At 39.7% G+C, this 15,787-nt stretch overlaps 1 protein-coding gene across 2 annotated transcripts in view; it reads right to left on the bottom strand.

The window, feature by feature from the left end:
- The window catches only part of MAP3K2 (mitogen-activated protein kinase kinase kinase 2), a 56,395-nt gene extending 41,617 nt beyond the window's left edge, over nt 1-14,778 (bottom strand). For both annotated transcript variants that reach the window (XM_040603429.1, XM_040603428.1), the window contains exon 1: nt 14,408-14,778. The gene's annotated coding sequence lies outside the window, so the exon portion shown is untranslated. The remainder of the gene's footprint in view (nt 1-14,407) is intronic.
- Nucleotides 14,779-15,787: the final 1,009 nt, after the last annotated feature.

The raw sequence follows: 15,787 nt of genomic DNA on the forward strand, positions 1-15,787 counted from the left end.
AAATCCATGGACAGAAAAAAAAGAAAAAAAAGAAAAAAAAGAAGAAAAGCAAAGAGCAGTAACAAGAAAAATATTTAAGCAGGTAAGAGGAAGGCCTGTAATAACTGGAGCCTAACAATAACACATCAGATTTCTGATTTTTTCTAAAACTGAACTCACCTTTAACACATTGTAGAAATACATACAAAAAGGTGTTCACAGGGCAAAGTAGAAAAGGGAGGGAAAGATTACATCAATCCAAATCAAAAGGACACACTGATAAGTTAAGGTAACGTGGAAAAGAAAACAAAAAATATATAGGACTCAGTGGGTCAAATTTGGAACATGAGAAATTAAGTTTAACTGGTGAATAGTAAGAGAGCTGTATTCTGCCTGTCACGGTACTATGAAATATATTGGAGGGCAATGAATGGATAAAAATTTCTTACAAGAAAAGCTGTTAAAACATTTGATTCCAGCCTCCTTTGAACACCACAAGGAACTTTAAGGTCTGAAAGCCGACAGGGAAGGATATTGCCTATCAACAGCACGCCAGTAAAGGCAGGAGCCACAGAGCACAAGTATTATCCTCTTTAGTTCTTCCTCTGTCATGTGCCCCCTTCTATTCTGAAGCACTTCCCCCCCCTCCTCTTAATTTATCCTGATAGTGAGATCATTTGCACTGTACAGGGTACACTGACAGGATCCACCTAGTTCTGCTGTGCTAGGAAAGACTGACAAATCAATCAAGCTCTGCAAGCTGATGCCCCAGAGCAAGGAAAAGGCAATCTAGAGCAGCATCTCTCATAACCAGGGCAGTAATTCAGGACTGACTACCCGTCCTGGACTCAAGACAGCATCAGACAAAAACCATATTCCCCTCACAGCTTGCTTTTCTGTAACTACCTTCATTCAACAATTCTGTCCTGAACAGCTGAACTAAACCCTTCTACCACTAGGAATGGTAGAGCAAGGAACAAACCAGAAATGTTCTTTCTGCAAAAGAATATCTGATGTGTTTATTTCCTGTAAAAGTACTTGGGTTTATTTTTTCAAAATTTTAGGTCTTGTTGTCATTTCATGTGGTTTAGTCAGTATACTTCTACACTTTGCCCTGAATTTCTCAGTGTCTTGTAATTAAACCAGTTTATTCAGAACCCCAAGCTATTTTAACCTATCATACAGAGACCAAGCAACCTTAAACACATAGTACTATACCTCTACCAGCAAGCATGATATCCTTCATAAAACGACAGCACCCAACTCATTCAAAGTTAACACTTTTTTTAAAAAATAAAAATATATTAAAAGGAAAATAAACCCCACCTCAGATACATGTGTTTTACTGAATTTAGATGGTGAAATAGCAAGTGGTGATAAAAAACAGGAAGAAATAGCCAGCATCCATTTTTTGTTCTGGTTTTGAAAAAATCAAGAGGATGTATCCAAACCACAGCACAGTGTTACTGGAATAGAAATTTCACCATCGACAACAATAAAAAGATACAATGCACTATTGCAATATAATTTAAAGTGTTTCATCTGAAGTAAAGATCAAGGGACTTCCAAGAGCCTAAAACTCTTCACAAAATTAGTGGTTCAGTTTTCTGGACCATTCTTGGAAGTATTTGGAAATAACTGGAAAACAAGAATATTCTAGTGGATTCTAGATATTGTATAAAAAACTGAGAAGGATAAAGGACAGGGTCAAAGAACTGCCAATTATTTATCTCCACATCAACTGAGAGTAAAATAATGTCATAGTTAGCATGGTCTCTACCGTAGAATGAAAACTAAAAGCATAGTGAATGCCTTTATTTCAAGGATTTTTACTATGGTCAAGCAAAATATGGCTTCTTGAAATGATCACAGATTAGTTAACAGAACTAACTACAGTAATCACCCTACTTAGCCAAATAAGTTGGAAAAACCTAAATATCACATGGTATTTTAACGATTTGCTTTAAAGTCTCAATTAACTAAAGTGAAACTCAGTTGATGGATTAAAGTAAAATACTTTGAGATCCATATTCCTATTTAGCAGCAGAAAACATCAATGAATAATTCCTAGTGCAACCCCATACAGACCGACAATGATCAGGTAAGGCACAACAAGATGTACAAGTTATAACTTAAGCAAATGACCTGAATCATGTTTAAAACAGTCACAGTCCAACAAAACGTATTTAGAGTTAAATACATATTTATTGCTATTTCCTCCCATTTAATATTAACTTCTATTGTGTTTAATTAGTTTTTTTAGAGAGGAGCAGCATTTATGGTGCACTTTTAGCTGACAAGACTGCTTTTGAACTTTTATCCTCCCTGCAATCAGGAGTGCACCACCCAGAATTAGAAGTTCTGTTTTACTGTGGTTTATTATGCTTATTGAATATGTTGAATTTATTATGTTTATTCAGTAATGGTTTTGCACTGAATGCATTTTGACATAAAGACAATCATTTAGGAAACTGGAAAAAAAGCTGCAGCTACAGGACTGGAGAGTCTTAGCCAGAGACAATTCAGATGAATTATTAAATCATAATGTATAATTATCTAACATAAGTGCAATACAAAGGTAAAGAGAGATAATGCAATCCTGGTGTGTATAAAAATGCAGTGTATGCAGAAGCCATCTTGCTTCTGCACAACCTACAGATACACTGTTCAGTGCAGAGTATCAGAAAGACTGCAGACAGCAAGTGTGGGATGGCTGAAACATCAGTACCTTTATTGCTGTTACAGATGTATCAGGTATCTCTACAATGTGCGGACTTGAAATTTCTTCAAGTGAAGACTTCTACAATCTTCTGGACAAGCAATAAGTGAATTTATGTCTAATTTAGTACACAAGACCATGCAGACTTACCTCATCTGTACCGCTACAGGCATGATTTGGTACTTGTTTATATTCTGAAAAGAATGGCCACTAGCTGTACTCCTTCCAGAGTTCAATTTAAGAAAGAAAAGAATAAAATAATAATAATAAAAAAAAGACTTGCATAAAATACAACTTCTAATTACGGACTGTGCCCTCCCAGTTACAGGAAGCATAAAACCTTGGAAAGCAGTGCTGTCAGTTCTAGCGCCCTAAATGCGGCACAGCTCTCAAAGTACTTTGAGAAAATGACTTCAGAATGAACTGATGGATCCAACGTGCCCAGTGACAAAAGTAAAACTTCATCCTACTCAGACTAAATCTTTAGCTCCTGCTGTTCTATAAACTGTAATTTGACACACTCACATAACATTTATTAGCTTGATGAATGACTACAACTTGAAAAAGTTAAAATACACTGGACGGTTTGAGAATGCAAGGACACAGCTTTTAAGAATTGTTCTCATAAAAATGCAAAGTAGCAGATAATTTAGTTCAATATGAGTTTATAGCAAAATTATGCTTTTGAGATAAATATCTTAACACTTAACAGCAATATTCACAAAGACTAACTGTAGTCTAGGAAAGCTAATCTCCCCACGCTTCCTTTACAATTGATAGGGTGAGATAAGCATATTTAGAGACTTTCAAAACACTTAAATGCAAGTTTCCTGCTTTGAATGAACCTCTTCTTTCCAAATGGTATCAAGAGCCTTTACTGGCTAACCCTTCATAAACCCACTCCACTTCAAGTACACAGAAAAGATAAGACTGTAATTGGTCTCAGACAGAAAAGCACCTACTTTCCTCAACGAGATCTCTTTCTTCACCTAATTCAACTTTTACAAAACTTCTCCATTTCCTGTATCTGTTATTGCCACAGCAGCAGCCAAAGCACTCCAACAGCTCATTTCTCGACCTAAATAAAGAATTACTTTGCTGATACATCAGGCAAATCTGCCTTGAAAGTCACAATGCTTTCTTAAGACCTGGTTCATGATTCCAAGAAAAAAAATAATTATGAAACAAACATATACATTTTAGATTGAGGAAGCCTGATTGAATTCACAACAGCTGAAACTTGCAGACATGCCACAGTGACACCTTGCAAAATATCTTAGTATTGCCAATTTTGCAACAGAACATACTGGCTAGAAATCAACTGCTTATACTCCTCTGCTCTTATCTGAGACCAGATTTTCTCACAGAAGCACATTAAGTAATAGACATAGCTCACTGGGCTAGCTACAAATAAGTGCATCACTGCCTCCAAATCATTCCAGCATCTTGGAAACTGATCACCACCACCATGGTGGAAAGTCTCAGAGCATCACAACACTAAGAACTGATTCCTTACCATTAACTAAGCTGTATGCCACACAAGCATTAATGTTACTCACATCACAAAAATGTTTAAGGCTCACTCAGTATATTAAGATGACATTGGAGTGCCCACAAATACACAGAGTAAAACACTTCTGTGATGTCTGTAACTTTTTCCTCATTTACTATCTTATGTGAACTGAGTAGCCCCATAAAAGGCTTCTCAAAGAAAACAGGTGTATGGAATTTTAATCCATACAATCCCATAAAACACGCACTGCAGCGAGTGTCATAATCCGATTGAGGTGCTTCTGTTTCTCCTTCTAGAAATCTCAGTGGTGCTCTTGGCTCAGCATCTGCTGCTGTCATTTTGAGGCCTTCTACTGAAGCTGTCACAGGTGCCATCAATGTTAGTTTTACTCCAAATTTAGGACTAGCTAGTCAAAATATTTGTGAAGAAGGGTTAAAGGTGTTATGATGAAAACCATTCCCCTATACAAATGTAACTGCTTGCCCTGACAAATGTAACAACTGTAACATCCAAGAACCTACAGGAGGGAAACTTCTGTTTTTACTTTTATCACAGACAGTTCACAGCATGTACCTTAAAAGAATACAGTATATCTCTCTTCTTTGTGACAGAATTCATGCTCACCGGTTAAGCCAAAGAGCTAATAGTATACAGTAAGCAAACTTAATCTTACCAGCACTACTGGTATTGGCAATTCCTGCAACTCTAAGAATGGAAGACCAACTACAACCAGTGACAAATAAATGATTTTTTCACAGTTGCCATTCACTAAAAACATGAACCTATCACAAACCACTTAGAATCTATGAGCATTATTCTTTAAGCAAAAATAAATGAGAAAAAAAAAGCAGGTATTGCAAATGAGTGGAGCGTTTCAGTTAATGTACAAGAGCAATTACAAACAATCATCAGCCAGATTTTGCTTTTGAGAACTTACAGAAGAAAGCACATCCTTAAACTCCAATAACTAGTTCTATCCCTTTCAGTCTATCTGCCAGTTCTATGACTGTGATGGGTTGAAAGATGACTGTTTTGGGAAATAAGCCAGAGAAATAAACCAAATCTCTCCATTTCTACCGCTAGTTTTAATATCTATCTTCAGATGCTAGAACTGAGGAACTTCATTTTTCTTCAATACAATCATCACATTTGACAGCATCGTCTATTCAGAGCAAAACTCACTTATTTCACAGTTGCAGCACTTGTGAGTTTTAATCATGGCTGCAAATCACACTACTATAATTTCAAATCAAGTACCAAAAAACTTGAACACAGCAATACATACGAACTTTTCTGATTAACATGATCTGCCTGGCATCTTGCTGTGATGATGCCAGCAAGGACAGAATCTAATTTCCTAGGGACATTTTTGTGTCTTCACTGTGAAGACATCTCAGTCTCATTTGCTACAAATCTTCCAAATTTTGCAACAAATCAAGGAGGAATCCTCCTCAGTGAACAGCGTTCGTTGCATACTAGCTTACTCATTCCTCAAAGCACAGTTGCTCCTCAAAGTTCATAAGGCAGCAATACAATAAGGAAATCCAGAGTATGGTAATATAATGACAATTTTTCTCACCTTCTCCCACTACATTGCCATCACATTTTCCCACCCCATTAATACATCATCACCCAGAGCTTCTGCCTAAAATGCCTTTCCTGACTCATGCTCCAACCTTCCTAGTTCAATACCCCATATGCTCTCTCCCCATCATAACACAAATTAATGTACATTGTCACACATTTCTTCCATTATTTCTATCCTCATTAATATGAACATAAAATGCAAAAGGTTTTCATAATACACTAATATGGAATATTTAAATATGTTAAGACATTAATGAGCCATACAGATTTCCAGCACAGCACAGAAAAAACACTTCCGAATCAGTCTCCAATTCAAGGTTAAAACATTCAACAATGACAACAACAAAGAGCAATACATTTAACAAGGGAGCCACAGGTATGGGTAAACTCAGACCTCTCATGCTTAGAACTATACAGAGGTCTGAATAATACCACTGAGAAGACGGACAAGCGCTTACTTAATATACACCAATGGAAACTGAGAAAACCTTGAGTGCATGCATAGGTAACACATACTATGCAAAATCCAAAGATTTTTTTTTTTACCACATGTGTAATATGATTTTGCATTATTTTTACAGCCAGCAGGTTTCACTGAGCAGGTCTAAATGTACAAGTGTGTAATTTTTTACCCATATTCAGTAGGCCCTGGTTTTAAACTGGATGACCCACAAAGGCCAACACATTAAGATGTTGCTAAACTATGAAGTACACACTTTTTTACTTTGTACTTTGGTAACAATCTTTAGCTTCCTAAGAGCCAGAAAAAAACCTTCAACTCAATTGCTCATAGTAACATTTGAACCAAAATGTAACAATGAAAACCTGGTTTTGTCAAAACACTCCACAATCAAAAAGCTAAGACACTGAGACAATGTATCCTCATAAGGTTTTCTTCTTGCATCTCCCCACACCCCTTAGCGGCGGGTACCAAAGCATTACCACCAGACCTATGATGCTACACAATTATACTTTTCCCTCAAATGATAAAAATGTAAGAGCCCTCATAAATACAGCTAATAAGGTAAACCAACTACAGGCTCAAAAGTTCCAGAGGAAGAATTGCTACATACATACCCACATGTAATCACCATTTAAGACTACAGTTCCACTGCTAAGGTTGCATTTCTGTCAAGGGAGTAGTCCTACTTGTCTACAGCAACTGCTGCTTTACAGCATGAACCTCAATGACATGCTGGAGATCCAGAGCAAACAGATGATCCAGCTGAAAAGACTGATTTTACGTTTTAACTGACCGTTAGCCTATATAAATGATGTCACACTTCTACAGCACCAACATCAACACAAAGAAAGGAGCAAGAATTCATGCTGGAACCACCCCTCTTGGACCCTGAAGATTCAGATCTTTTTAAAAGATCTTTTAAGAGATGGCATGTGTAACACGGAGCTTCCAAGGAACTACAAGTAATTTAGTGTGACCTATAACAAAAAAACTAGAAATAATGGACAGAAGGAAATTTATGATAGAGCAGGGAAGAGTAGATATGGCTGTTCCAAAAAGAGATACTCACTTTCAGATCTCTTGGTGCACTCTGAACAAATGTGTAAAGAGCTGAACTCCATCATTATCATTGGTCTACTTGGATTGTCAGTGCTGGAAAGGTCTTGCCGAGGCTTTCTTATAGTCACAGCATAAGAAAGACAACCAACCCTTGCACAAATAAATTGGTTAAAACATATAAAACTTAGAACATACATAGCTGATGTTCTCACAAGGAAGGAGGGTACCAGTGGAGTTCCACAAGCGTCTGTGTTGTTCGACATATACTAAATTATGCAAGAAACAGGAGTAAGGTGAAAAGTTTTCCAACACTACTGTGACTATCAATATTACATTATTCTGGAGAGCAAGGAAAGGGCTGACTACAGTAAAGAAGGTGGTCTATCAGACTAGCAGACTGAGCAATAAAGCAGAAGATAGCCAGCACAGATGAATGGAGCCAATGCAAGATGAGGTGCAGAGGGGAGGAGGGAGAGAAGCAATTCTAACTTTGCACATAACAAACCAATGGGCTTTGCACTGAATACTGCCAGCTTTCAGAAATTAAAGCCAATGCTAGGAATTATTATGAAAAAAATTAGTACAAAACAGATCACTGTCTGCCCATCTTGGATATCACTAGCAGTCCTGGGGCCTTCAGCTCCAGAAAAGAATGTAGCAGAATACAGTAGTTTCAGAGGAGAGCAAAAGGTACAATCAAAGGCATGGAGTGGGTTCTACAGGGAAAAACAAATAAGCAAGTTAGGACTCTTTGGTTTCAGAAATATTTGAGTGGAGGGAAAAGCAATAAAGGGTACAAAATCATACAAGGAGCAGAGATGGATTCTTCACTCTCATCCAAAAGAAATGTGGCACCAAAGGAAACCAGTACAAGCTAAGTTCAAAGAAAAGAAGGTAGATGTTACAACAACAAATAGCATACCTGTAGTATTCCTTACCAAAGGATATCTGGATGCCAGACATTTAGCTTGGGGGGGGGGGGGGGGCGCGGGGGGGAGGACTGGCCAAGTTTGAGGATAAAAGTCCAAAAGGTTACTAGCTACACAAAAAACACCTCACATTTAGAACAAACCTTTACTGAAAATAGTTAGGGATTGAAAGAATATTCAAGCTGAGTATTATACATGCTTGCCTTGTTCTCACCCTTCCACAAGCATTTATTCATACTCAACCACTGGAGGAAGAATGCTGGACTGTCTTTTGTTTGATTTCATTCCAGATTAGATTTTACTTAAAACTTGTCCACCACTTCACCAGTAACATTTAAATTTTCATTTGAAAGTCTCATTTGGTACTCATGATAGTGCCAATATCACAGACAGAGCCACAACAGATATGCTTTAAAGGAACTTGCTGCAGCAGCTTAAAAAGTCATTCATTGCACTGCCCACCTCATCCCTGCCTGAAGTTACTGCACTAACCAGTGCCAGCAGCACAAGTAACACTTTTATAACTACTACTCTACTACTTTATACCCATTCAGTTATCATCAAGCCATTATGGAAAAAACAAGACTGTGCTTGAAGATTTGGGGGTCTACCCTTCCAATTTATTTTTATTTAAAAAAAGTCTTATGCTGGAGTTATAATAATAGTGCCGCTGCTAAATGTACACATAGTCAGTGACAAAACAACAATCAAATACAAGCTGAGCTTTACCATCAGGTTTCACAGCTTTAGTTAGATTAAAAAAATATATATTTAGGATGACAAATTCTCATGTTCTTAAATTGAACGTCGTTTTCTTTAGATTTTCTTTTAGAAGTTTAATTACTGCTTGTCTGTATTTTAGTTCTCTATTTTTTTAATTCAAACAATTTGATCCATGTATTTTCCAGTTTTCAAATCTTTGTTCAAAGGTGAGACTATAGTTCCCATTGTTACCATTTTAGTAACATGGCATTCAAACTGTTGGCATTTACAGAACTCTCTTGTCTAAATTATTTTAACATAATTATGAGAATAGGTAAGAGGCAGTCAACACTGACTACTCGAATACTTCTTCCTGAAAGAAATTAAAGGCTACCTTTAAGAATCATTATTGGTGTATGGTTTGTTTTTTGTGAAGGAAGCACTGCTGAAAGCATCATGCAGTTTGTCCCATCTGTGATCTAGCCTCAAAAATCATGGATAAAATCATTTACATAAGTCAGATAAAATGGGAGTAAAGCCAGGGAACATGTTGAACACATCTGTTTTGTAGCTGGCTCTGCAATTCTTCCAATAACGCATGCCTATAGGATAAAAATTTCTTGTTCTATGCCATTGGACTGTATGACATCTCAAAATGGCAGAAGGCTTGTTCAGGTAGTTACACTGACAGAAGTTATCTTAGCAATATGACTTACTTCAAAGACAGCATATGCGTAAAACAGACTGGTAAAGACATGTTTTTGCCAACAGAAACTGCATCTGACCCTAGGAGAACTTGTTCTCAATCAAGTTTCCTGTTGTAGAGCAGGTTTATGTTCAAAAGCCACAAGGATTGTATGTGCGGGGAAATAGATGTGGAAGAACAGAAACTGCATGCTTTCCTGTAGAACAACTTATTGAACAGTGATTCTGTTGAGTCTAGAAATATTTAATGTAAGAAAACCAACCTGAAATAGAGATTGAATTCTATACATTATAAGGTTCTGCTCTTTGGAAAGATAGCTCAAATGCATATATATGAAGAAAGAGATACTCGATTTAACAATCACTAACACAGGCTTCTGTGTCAACAAATGCAGGAGGCAAGAACCTGAGGTTGCTGAAAAAAAAGCAAACCCAAAACAAAACACAGCCCAACCAAAGGTGCACACACATACCCTATGACATCAGAATGACATTTTAATAAGGCTGTCATGTTACTTCTGCTCCAACTTACAGAGTAGGTTAATTGCTCTGTTGCTAAAGACTTTGTCTGGGGAACTTTGAAAAAGATACAGACATATCACACAGAGTTCAGTGAGAGTTAACAACAAAAAACCTGAGAAAACATGACCTGTGAAGAAAAGGCCTGTTTGCACAGTTTAGTAAAGAGAAGTCTGAAATAAAGTGAGACAGAGGAACTGTCTTCACATATACAAACAGTTGGTGCAAAGAGTACAGAAATCATTATCCTGCATGAGTAATAACAACTGGACAAGAACTAACTGGCTTAATTAGCACCAAGACAGAGACTTAAGGTAAATATTAAGAAAAGCCTCCTAACTATAATGATAGTTATGTACTAGCTATAAATAGACCAGTGAAGAGGTGTGGTATTCCCCTTTTGAGTTTTTTCTTAAGAACAGATCAGACAAATGTCTATCAGACATGATTTCAGCGTATTTGCTTCTGCCTCAGAGTAGGGACTGACTCATGAAATCCCTTCACTTCTTAGACATCTGTCTTATCTTCATTTATCCAAATGAGAACTCTTATCTTCATTTACCCAAATGAGAACTGTTTATCAGTGTTATCTTACCTGAACTTCAAAAGTACAATCTTTGCAACATAAACATCTGAAACATTTTAATTTTACTATATTGTTGTTGTCAGACTGTTAGCGCACTTAGCACAAAACATCTCAGGAACACAAAAGTGGCATCTTTTACTACTGCAGATAATCCACAGAAGTGGATAAATTATTTAATGTAAATACAGAAAGAGAAGCAAGTGAGTGAAAAATAGGGAAGGACTCAAAAGAAAAAAAAATAAAAACAAAGCTACAGCAAAGAAAAGAACCTTTAGCCTAAAGAAAACTATTTTCCTCTCATACTGTTTGCTGGTATAATTTAAAAAATATACAATAATTTGAGATACAAAAGTAAACGTAAGTAAAAGACTTTGCAAATGGACAGGAAAAATTCATGTCTACAAGGCCTCCCTACACTACCAATTCCCGACTCTCAGTTTTTAAAGCACACTGCAGGTACCCCTGCTTTGGCCTTGCTCAAGTTAGTCCAACTTCAAATGACCTCATTAAGCTGGGTTCTAAATTATGCCACATGTGGATTTGTGGGTCAAGCGTCTCTAGAGCAGCGGCTCCCACAGATAGAAATCAGTGCAATATCCTGACACAGAACTCCATCGTCCTTTTCTTATTGTCACCAAACCTTCTGCAACTTCTCAAAATATACACTTAAGGTGAATATATTAAAAACATCTCAGAAAAATATGCTAAGTCTAAGCAATCAGGTTAACATAGAGCCATAAGATGTATTTGTTGTTATTACTGTATTACTAAATCAAGATCTCATGCTGAGACCCAGAAGCAAGAATCATAACTAATGCACTGCATTCTGAACATGTTCCTACTGCTCAATTATGTTTACAATGTTATTTTGCAAGATATGTGCAATTATAGTATGCATGATCTGTTTTGACCTATTCCTTGGCACTACAAAATACCAGAAATTTGAAATAGTAAATGCAGTATTTATTCTATTAAAAAAAATTTTTCTTCTCTCCTACAGAAATAGTGTGCTTAATAGAATTAACTGTGTTTTTGAAATTTTTTTATTTTTACATTTAATATTGTGTCAGTTCTACACCAGGATTTTAAAAGCTTATATTTAGAAATTAAACATTCAGGACAGCAAACTTAATTATTTGCTAACCAGATGAACCTAGGTAGCATCACCAGTAAATATACATTTACATTAGTTTGTCATACACATGAAAATAAGCTCCGCAAAAGTAACAAGATGTACTTAATTACATTGATCAGTCAGATTTTCATCATTCATTCATTTTTCTCCAAATACTAGTCTAAACAGAGGATAATGTAAACAGCAGAGCTCTAAAAAGAAATTATTAGAAAATACATTCATTACTCCAAACCAAATGTGTACGTCCTGATAGATCAGAACACTTCTGCCTGTGTGTTTCGTTGGAAAGAGGGAATCAATGAATGAAATCACTATTATCATTCTTAGGTTGCATTTTATAAGAAAATATTATTTTCAGTTCAGAGAATGCTCAGTTAAGAGAGCCACTGAACAATCCGTCATGAAAATAAATTGCATGTAATTAGTTTTTATTTAGTTTGCTGATGTAAAAAGTCATCCTGCAGTGAAGATAATATAGATAAAATTGCTTAAAATTGCTGATATGCAAAGCTTTTTTTCAAGAAGTTATCTGTAAATACTTATTAATAATGACAAGGTTTTAGAAAACAATTCTGATTTGTACCCATACATTAATGCTATATTTCAGCAAATTGAAGAAACAAAAAGAAAGTAAAAGCTGTAAATATGAATTAAATTTATGGAATAACCAACTGTCTTGCTTTCTGCAGAGAAAACGTTACCTTTATAATAAAACAATAAGACTTCTGCATTTAGCCTCAATCAGCTTTAAATTCCACAAGTCTGTACATTGATTAGCTTTCCTAAGAACCACAGCAAAGAACCACTGATGGGTCTATGACCAAATTTGAAAGGTTATTTATTTTTACCATAAATTATCTAAAATTTTATCAACATAAAGAGGAAAAAAAAAAAAAAAAAAGCGTGCTTCCCTACCATGATATTAAATGAGATAATGGTCTTGTTACACTACATTAATACGTTCTACCTGTCACAGGTATCTGTCTACTCACATACACTATAAAAGCTTTCAGTATTACCAAACACCACAGTTATCTTCAAAAAAGTTTCCTCTGACAGTTCAGAAATCTCAGCAAGCCAAAACGAGCAATTCACAGACATGTTTTCTTCACCGTAGTCTTCCATTACCATCAGATAACCACTGACACAGTTCATCAAGGCAAACTGTACGCAGATTTTTCTCCAGCAATGAGTCAATTTGATAAACATTACCTTGCTATTCTGCCTTATCAAAATACAATAAAACCTTAGGGAAAAAAATCAAATTAATTATATACAGCCTCATCATCTGAATCAATATTTGGGTTCAATACATTTCAGTAGCAATCATGACAGAACACAAAGAGTAAAGAAAACAGGAATTATAGCAAGTGTTCATTTTTTAATATATTTCTAAGGAAAGTTATTTACAAAGCCACTATAGCAAAGGCATGCATGAAAGTAAAATTTCCTCACACAGTATTTCTGTTAATTTCAAATAACAGCAAAGGGCTTTGCCACAGGGTAGGAAAAAAAGCCACACAAACAACATGAAACCAACCAAGAAAATCCTTCTAAGTATTTTCAGTGTAGCATAAGTACTAACTCCTTGCTGCCCATTCCCTTAAAACTATCCATAAAGGAATTCCACAGGAAAGAAGACTCGCTAGGTTATTCTGCTACAAAGTGCTGTGCCACGAGAAAATCCAAGATGTTGTGCAAGACAAGCATATAGACACTCATTCTGCAAATACTACATCTTTGCCATATACATAGCAGCACATTTCTGAAGGCCTCTTATGCTCTGCAACGTGCTGCATTGTTTAAGGAAATGTTATAGCCGAGAAACATTTTCTGCGTTGACTACCAATCCCTCTTATTTCTAGGAAGGTTTTTATTATCTTTTACCAACCTCTTAGAGGACACTTCATGATACAACACAGCTTAGGAGTGCTCAGCTTATTTAATGCTTTGATCTTCAGTAATTCCACAGACAAAAACTAAAACCAGATTTATGAAGCAAGAGAGGAAGTCAGAGAAAAAGCCAATCTCGTAGGTGCTGCAATGCACCTCAGAATCAGCAAGGCAAAAAATAATCTAACATTCACTTTTTCCCCCGACCAAAGTATCTCGCAGAACCTGACCTACATACCCAATTCATAGCACTGCTATCGCTGCAGCGCAATTTAAAGACAAGAGACTACAGCATCAGCACGGACAGAAAGGCTTACGGTGACGTATAAGCGTTTGTACAGCTCGTAAAATCCCTAAGATCCTGCAGTTGTAACGTAAATAACTCACACGTAGCGCGTGTCCCCGGCACCTCCAACAGCCACCGGCGCTCAGCGCCATCTCCAGAGGGACGGCGGACCCCAGCAGCGCGGCCCGCGCCCCCCGCCCCCGAAGCTGCCCCGAGCGGCTCCCGCACCGGCGGCCCCCCCAACACACCCACAAACCCGCCCCCGGGCAGCCGCGGCCGCCCCCCGCCCGGCCTCTCCCCGCGCCACCCCCGCCCGCCCCGCCGGCACCGACCTGTGTCACAGCGGAGGCCGGGCGGCCGCGAGGGACCCCCCCGCGCTGCCCGGCAGCAGCGGGCGCAGGCCCGGCTGGGCAGGCGACGCGGAAGGAGCGGCCAGGTTTCCAGAGAGGCGCCCACCCCCCCAGAGGAGGGGGGGAAGGGGCCCGGGGCCTGCCCGCGCCGGGGCACGGCGGGGAGGGTGACAGCAGGCACCGGAGCCGGCGCGGAGAGAGCCGCGCTCCGAGTCAGACCCGCGGGGAGGGCAGCGAGGACGGTGCCCCCGAGGCGCTGGCGGCGCGGCGGGGCCGAGCCGGGACCGGGGGGGTCTCGTCAGGCGTGAGGCGCCGGCGGCCGCCGCCGCTTCTGCTGCCAACCGAAAGCCCCGCCTCCCCCTCCGCCGAAACTCGTGACGTCGGCCGCGCCGCCGGCGGGAGGCGGAGGCAGGCGCGCGGGACGTCACCGCGGCACAACGTCATGGCGCACGGGCGGCGCGAGAACCACGGCCCGCCCCCCGCGCACGCGCAGCAGGCGGCAGAGGCGGTGGGAGGCCGCCCAGCGCGCGCGCGTCAGCCACGCCCCCTGCCCCAGCCCGGCCGCGGCGCGCGCGCCGCTCCGCTGCCCTCCGTGAGGCGGCCGGGCTGGCGCCAGCGGGCCCGGTGCGGGGCGGCGGTAGCGGCAGGGGCGGCCCCATGGGCAGAGGGGCTGCCGCCTCCCGCCTCTGCCTGAGGCCGGGCAGCAGCCGCTGGCTGCCGTCAGGCCGTTTTGGGTTAGACCCGGCCTGCGGCTGTGTGATCTTTATTGTTCAGAGATAGGATGTGAACATCCACCTCGGTGAAATCACGTCTCCGCCGTTGCTTAATTCAGAAAACCCTTGGCCCTGGCCCGCCCCGAGCAGCAGTCCGGCGGTAGGACAAGCGGCCTCGGCTCCATGGTGAGCAGGCTGCACACACTTTTTAGGACAATTCAAAATGCTGCTCCGCTGCCTTCAGGTTGCCCATTCCTCCTGGCACAGGCTGACTGCTCTGCAGGTGCCACCTTCTTCCCTCAGAAAGTCAACACACACTCGGAAGAAGGATGCTACCCTAAATTAATTGATGAGGAAGCACTCACCCAGTATGTAGCAGGACAGCTATTAGTGCTACTCTCAACACCTAAGTAGCAGATGACTAAAAATTACTATGGCACTGTAATTAGTTTTGTACAGATTTAAAACTAAGCCTACAGGCACAAACCCTTGTGCACACACAAGAAGCATGAATGACCCGTGTGTTGGCAAACCCCCTTCCATGACGCGCTGGCAGACGATGGGTGTTCAGGGCCCTGCCGAGGTGGCAGTGATATGTGCTGCTGCACCTGACCCTGCAGCACGGTAACCTCAGCAGAGCTGCGCTTGT

The sequence above is a fragment of the Falco naumanni genome, chromosome 8 (genome assembly GCF_017639655.2).
Source record: "Falco naumanni isolate bFalNau1 chromosome 8, bFalNau1.pat, whole genome shotgun sequence".
NCBI lineage: Eukaryota > Metazoa > Chordata > Aves > Falconiformes > Falconidae > Falco > Falco naumanni.